The sequence below is a fragment of the Melitaea cinxia genome, chromosome 4 (assembly GCF_905220565.1).
Source record: "Melitaea cinxia chromosome 4, ilMelCinx1.1, whole genome shotgun sequence".
Classification (NCBI taxonomy): domain Eukaryota; kingdom Metazoa; phylum Arthropoda; class Insecta; order Lepidoptera; family Nymphalidae; genus Melitaea; species Melitaea cinxia.
In genome coordinates this window covers 912,141-920,212 of record NC_059397.1, presented here as the reverse complement: position 1 = coordinate 920,212, position 8,072 = coordinate 912,141, and positions in this window count along the sequence as shown.

The window sequence follows — 8,072 nt, the reverse complement described above, 5'->3', positions numbered from 1 at the left end:
TCCCGGACACACTGTCATAGAGCGTGCTCTATTAAAGTCATCTCGTGACTTTCATTTATTTTTAATGACGTAAAATTATCTTTGTGTACTTTGCGACCCCTGCACTAACACATTGGTAGTCCCTAAGTTCAAATCCGCCTCAAACTTTAATTATAATATCGCTAACAGGTAATTACTCAATTATCACAATTGAATAAGCATGTTTCCGTCCATTATAAATGTACATTCTTAACGCTTGATCTTGCATAAGATAATAATTTTGATTAAAAAAAACTCTAGTCCAACAGATATGGATTTTTATATAATATTAATACCAATTATTTATTTAAATCTAAATAAGCAATCAAATATAAATTAATAAAAACTAACAACACTGAATAAGGTTTTACTTCTTGTGGAAATTGGACGGATACAAAATGTTATTTTAAAACTAACTTTACATTCTTTTTCCTACGGATGTGCTAATTTAAGGCATATAATCTCAATATCAAGCAAATGTCAATTTTCCATACCTTACCTTCGTTCCCATTTCAACCTCAAAATACATATGATGGTAAAACATGAAAAGTGGTAAAAAACCGAGATGTGTCGTGGGACACCAGATAGGAGCGAAGTTCCTTGTTATAAAATATTAGCCCGTAGAATTAACTCAAAATATATCCAAGCTCATTCAATTAATTTCGTATTTTCCGCGAGATGTTTTGCCAAAATACCGGCGGCCAGACAAAAAAAAGTTGCAGTTTTGGCTTCTAGAGTGCGTTCTAATTTTTAAACAATTTTAACGTATTAAATTAGATTATTTATATTTTTATTATAAATAATGATGAAATATTATGTATTCGTACTTAATATCCATTTATTTACTATAGAGTTAAAAAAATTAACTATTTTATAATAAGAAGTTGAGATGGATTTTTATAGACTTGAAAATCCATGTGCCGCAACACATCGCAGATTTGAATGCATTTAATCAACCCATATCGATTTAGGAGCTGGTTGGTTTGAGTCTGCCAAATTTTTCGCTTCAATTATAAAGTATTATTAATCACTAATTAAACTAAAATTAAGGCAAAGCTTTTAGTGTTAGTCTATTTTGTAATCCCTGGTCTACTACTAATCAGTATGAACCTGCTCGGCTGATTATATCTTAATCCTCTTTCAGGAAAACAGGCATCTTAAATATGGTTTTTTGTTTTGGGCTTTTCCATCACCTTTAGGCTTCATTTGTCCCGCCTCCTTCATTAACTATGTCTGTACTTCCATATATTATTCAATTTATATTTCAGAACGGAATTTATAATGTCTGGAAAATACTGGCATTTTCCTTCCAGCTGATATTTTGCGTTTTATATTTCGATAATTGAGACTTGTTCGCTACTATAAATCAAAAGGATGCGGTACAATTTGTTCTGATGATTGAATCAGAAAAGGCCGACACTAGAACTCTCCGGTAGCCTAAATTTCTTCTTATTTGGTCTAGTTTTTAAGTCCCTTACACATGCAAAAAAGGGTTAGAAGTGATTAGGAGTTCAAGCGAGGAGTAAGATAAAAACTAAAAATATGAATATCGTAAGCCACCTGTGACCAAGGCGTCTGCAACGTCGCAGAAATATCAAGAGTTTTAAAATGACAATAGCGGTAAGTCACTTAAAAGTATAATTGTGTTTGCTCGCAAACGAAAAAAAAACGACTTCAATTACATCGACAAGTAATACAACGTAGATCAACGAAAAAATAGTCAAGCAACTACGCGTTATCAAAGATTACTCAAAAAGTAGTTATCAGATCTCGATAAAATTTAAATGTAACCACATGATAAACATCAGCTTTCGATTAAATTAAAAATTATCAAAATCGGTACACCCAGTAAAAAGTTATTGCGGATTTTCGAGAGTTTCCCTCGATTTCTCTGGGATCCCATCATCAGATCCTGGTTTTCTTATCATGGTACCAAACTAGGGATATCCCCTTTCCAATAAAAAAAGAATTATCAAAATCGGTACATCCAGTAGAAAGTTATGCGGTATAATACAACGTAGGTCGACGAAAAAAGCGTCAAGTAAAAACGCATTATTAGATATAACTCGAAAAGTAGTTGTTAGATCTCAAATAAATTTAAATGGGACCAATTGACACATACCACCTTTTGATTAAGACAAAATTTGTCGAGATCGGTCTACCCGGTCAAAAGTTCTGATGTAACATACATTAAAAAAAATATACAGTCGAATTGAGAACAAAAAAAAAATTATTCATATCTATCACGAAAGGTTAAAAAGTTACACATTCTTATTAACATGTTGGACTCTTGGTAGATTAAGAATTTTTTTTGTGACTTAGTCAAAAACTGGCTGACCACTAGTTACAATTAATGCGACACTTATCGATTGAAATTTTTTATTCAGTGACTTTCATCAGCGACGACATTAACGTAATTTGTTTGAGTTCTATATTTTAACCTCGACTGAACGAATAATCGTAATTGTTTACTCGATTCTAATTGGAGAACTGGGTCATCTAGTCTATCTATTGCATAAGTTTTCTTCTCTTACTAGCTTAACTTCTTTGCGAATATAATTAAAAAGTCATCAGTCATCAGTTCAGCCTATTGCAGTCCACAGCTGGACATAGGCCTCCCCAAGTTCGCGCCAGACATCACGGTTTTCTGCAATCCTCATCCCGCCTAAACCGGTAAAAAAAAGTAATTTTTACATATTCTTAAAGCAATTTCATAGAATGCTTCAAAAGATTTCTAAATGGGAAAATTTAAGATAATTTTTTTCATACTTATTTTGTTTGTTTGTTTTTGGCTTTTGTGTAATACCCACACATGAGGAAATTATAAAGATATTTAATATCATAACAAAAATACCGACCGTTCCAGCGGGGTTCGAACCCGCACCTCCGACTCACCGTGTAAAGAAAAATAGCGCCGACACATTTATACATATTTAGCTTAATATGCGTTGTTGATATTTTTTTTATTTAACGCAAAAGTCATAGCAATAACTTATGAACGGTGCGCTGGCGGTTGTGGGTTCGAACCCCGCGCATTGCATTTATTATACGCAATGTTATACACAAGCACATGTACTTGTGTATTATGCGTGTTTCCAAAAATCCACGCTGAAGAAAATCCTATTGGGGTTCGTTGAGTGTGAGGTGTTCATTTATTTATTTTTTTATTATATAAAACTAATTATAAGAATTGAACGAATTATTTTTTGTGTTGGATAGCCCATTTACCAGTTAGTAATAGGCTGGTTTTTTCCTCATGTAAGTATATGTCTGTGGATTGATTGTGCATCATCAGAATATATTTTTATCGTAAAGAAAATAGCAAAATATACTATACTACTATAAAATGTACTATACTACTATATATAATAACACATAGTTCAACACACAATATAAAGATCAGACTAGTTATTGTCCAGTAAATATCTACTGCCATTTCACCTCTCCGCCTTTAACAATACTAGTTATACGGTATGATTATACAATAACTATTCATAACAAAATCATTATTAAGAAAATTGATATTTTAAATAATTGCTTTTATAGATGAGCATAGATGAGCACGTTAAACCGAATCATGTTAGTACATACATTTTTTATATACAACTAGGTCGGCAAACAAACGTACGGCTCACTTGATGCTAAGTGATTATCGTAGTCTATATATGCTCACCAAACCAGAAGCATCGCAAGCGTGCGCGCCCCCCCCCCCCCAAATTACAGTCACCCTATTCACCACAGGAACACAACACTGCATGTTTTTCATTGTGCAAAATATTAGTAGTAAAACAGTATTTATTTATTTATTTATTTATTTAATTTGAACCACCAACAGAATTGCATGTTTAAAAAATTTACAATTAGATATATGCAAAGGTATTAAGTATATACATATAATTCCTCTTAAAGGTAGTTACAGCATGCACTTTAGACAATTGAGTTATCAGCATCAAAAGATTTTAAACATATAGGATTTAAATTAAAAAAAATACACATAAAATAAAGAACTAAATACATAACTATTACTATTATAAATTAAGATAAGTTAATATTAGTGCTACATAACTTTTGATTTGAGGAATCAAATGACTTTAATATTTTCTTTTTAAATACAGCTAAGTTATCTGCAAAGATGTCTAATGACTTGTTTTTAACTGTAAATTCTCTGTAGAGCCTACTCAGTCTAGGGATTAGGGAATAATAACCGAGGTTTGTTCTCTGGGTTTTATAAGCAAATAGTGAAAGGGGATATCGTGGTATGCGAGAGGGAACGTTAATTGAAATTTTGCTTAGGAGTTCTGAATTATCCACAGTTCCATTCACTAGTTTGTGTAAGAATACCATATCAAGTAGCTTGCGCCGGTTAGAGAGTGAGTTTAACCGAAACTTATTTAGCCGTGAGTAGTAGGGCATTCTTTTGTCCTGTCCAATAGAATAAAATTGCGTAAACCGTCTCTGTATACTTTCCAATCTATCTTTATGGGTCTGGTAGTTAGGGTTCCAAATGAGCGTTCCATATTCTAGCTTACTCCTTACTAATGTAGTGAATAAAATTTTTTTGGTTTTAAGTTTTTTAAATTGTTTAGAATTTCTAAAAATAAACCCCAACATCTTGCGTGCCGATCTGCATATGTTATCAATGTGTACATTATAACGTAACTTACCATCAATAGTGAAACCTAAATCGCGAACATACTCCAATTTCTGTAATTGGTGCGTACCAATAAAATATTTTCCCTCAACAAAAAATCGTTTACGTGTGAAAGTAATATATGAACATTTGGAAGGGTTAAGCTCCATTCCATTTAACTTACACCATTCGAAAACTCTATTGATATCTTCTTGTAAAGACTTAACGTCATGCTTATTTGTAATTTCTTTAGCAAGCTTTAAATCGTCAGCATAAATTAAACATTTGGAATTCTTGATGCAATTAGTAATGTCGTTAATGAAAATATTAAATAGTAATGGTCCTAAAATTGATCCTTGAGGAACACCAGACACAGCGAGATAAAATAGAGAATTGTGACCTTTGATAACTACGTATGAGCGTCTGTAGGCTAAATATGAAGAAATCCAAGACAAAAGAGGCCCTCCTATGCCAAAAGTTGAGAGTTTTGCCACCAGCAGTTTGTGGTTTACCCTGTCAAATGCTTTTGAGAAATCTGTGTAAACTGCATCGATTTGTCTACACGCATCTATAGATGTTGTAACGAAGTTCATGAAATTAGCTAGATTTGTTATGGTAGATCTACAGTCAATAAATCCGTGTTGAGATTCTGAGAGAGCATGGTGAACGTGGCGTGACAAGATTGGATGTAGCAAAGATTCGAAGACTTTCGATAGTGTCGAGAGTATTGATATAGGCCTGTAGTTGGTTATAGATTCACGATCGCCATTCTTATAAACAGGGACTATTCTTGCTAACTTCCATACCTCAGGATAAACACCTGTGCATAAAGATTTGTTATATATTAAGTGAAGTGGTAATGATAATGGAACAGCGCATTCCTTAATGAATAAAGGAGGCAAATTGTCCGGACCTGATCCTTTTCTTACATCAAGTCCTTTCAACTTTTTGATTATATCCTCAATGGTAATTTTAATATTGCAAATGCTACCTGAGATAACATATAGTAGTAGTATCTCAAAGTGACTTAAAATAGTCGGCGTTCGCTCCTCCTTTCTCATACAAGGGAATTCAATGTGTAGATTTCTTCTTAAGTTCGCTTGGAAATTTCTTATCTTCTAAGCCCTTATTTCTCTGGCGTGATATTTTTAAGGCTACATTAATTTGTTCACACATAAAATGACGTCACTAGGTTATGATATTTCTTACATTTAGATAATAGTTTTAATTAATCATATATTTGCGGCCGACATACCGACATCCAGTGTCGGTCCTTTTGGGTCTCCCCAGCGTGCTTGGAGAGCATATTAAGCTGTCGGTTCCGGTTGTTATCATAGCCCCTGGTAGCGATCGTTACTCATAATAGGGATTATATTCACCAGCCCGCAGTGGAGCAGTGTAGTTTATTAAGCTTCGCTCCTTCTCCTATATGGAGAAAAGGACCTATGCCCAGTAGTGGGCTTTTACAAGCTGAAACGAAGATGTTAATTCAGTTAACTACAGAGTTAAATGTATGGATAACCGAATAAATGCAGAAGTCAGTATTACGGTACAAATTAAATAAGTGTAACAGTTTATTAGGGTTACCAAATGGGAGACACCGAAATACTAGCAATTAAATTGTTTCTGACTTTTATTTTTATGATATTTTTTGTACAAAATAAAAAATGAAGTGAGCTGCTATAGTTAAATGTGTGTGTGAGTATTATTTTGTGATTATTTTAGTAAAATTAGAATAAGAATTAATAAAAAAACTTACAAAAAAATTACAAAATACCTATTATACCTATATTAATAGGTATTTTAGCTGCTATAAACGAAAATAATAAAAATAAAAAAAATTAAATAAAAAACGTATTGGCACGAAGTTCCTTACGGCAGGCTTGACATTTGGCTGGGCGAGCGAACTGAAAAAAAGTGATACTAAAACCGTAAGAAAAAATATATAAGGGAAGTGACGTAATATCAGTCACACGACTGTGTAATATGACGTTTGTAAAACTAAAATATTACTAGTAAACTTTTTTTAAATTATTTATGTAATTTTATACTGTCCACAAAAATAAATAAAGACATGTTTTTTTTTTATTTCACTTAATAGTTTGAATTATTATTATTATTATTATTATTTTGCTTGATTTATTTTATTTTACGGTATTTGTTATTTTATAAAATACTAAATTTCCTAAATACTTTTATTTACTTAATTAAAAACCAATCAACAAAATTAAAAAAAATTAAGAACTAGAAAATATATATAAAATTCATCATTTTTTTTTTTTCAAATTGTCTTGCTTCTATACTATCCGTTCCTACCTGGTGTCCCATGACACCACATATTTTTTAAAATATTTTATGCCCATATTTTTTGAAGTTTATATCTAAATATATATTATTATAGGTATAATTTACATATAATTAACGTTATTTTTTCGAGAAAAAAAAATTAATAAAAACATTTTAATCAGCAATTAACATTTTTTAATCGCATATTTCATTGTCTTTAAAAATAAAAGAAGTGACAAAAAATAATTGCTTGGATTATTCCGGAGTATTGGGGGAAATACCAATTTTTTACTTCGACACAATAAATTATTTAATCTATTTCGTCCGGACGAAGAACTGCTTACCGTAACGGTATTATAATAGCGAAGATATTTTTAAATCTTTGATACAAACCTTCTTTTAATTGCGTTCATTGAATATCTTTGCCCCGCGGTTTCAATTAATCGGGGAATAAGGAATTAAAATATTATATCCCCCATAAGCTTCCACGGTACATGAAATATTAAGTACAAAATAATTTTTCAGTTGGAAAGTGTATTTCCTGAAATTAGCGCGTCCGAACAAACAAACACTTCTGCTTTATAATATTAGTATATATACATCAAATACGGAACTGTCTTAGGCTATATTTCAAATAACTCGTGTAAATGGGTGAAGCATAAATAGGTTACGCTTTGGATTATATTGATGCCATATTGTAGTATCACAGTTTATATCTAGCTGGAGAAACGTCAGTAAAAATGTCACTTAAACAGAAAAAGCTGAGGCGTTAGTTCATAACAACAAATAATATTGCTACGGCCGTAGCTCTGTAGATGCTCTACGTGTATACTTAGAACGCTTTTTTCTGATTATAGAAAAGAGATCTAATGAATATTACTAGTAACAATAATCTTTGATAACATAATAGGAATGTTGTTATAAAAGGATTGATAGAAAAAATATACTGTGGTTTAGTATATTTAACGCGACCATGCATTGCACAGCAGAAAATATCCTGCTCAAAATCGGGAGCAGCCCGACTGGGGAAGTGCTTCGACCTTATAGAAGATCAATGAAATATAATAATGCGTTTTTTAATACAATTATACTAGATTGTATATAGATAATGATATTGATAGGTAGAGAGGGAGAGGCT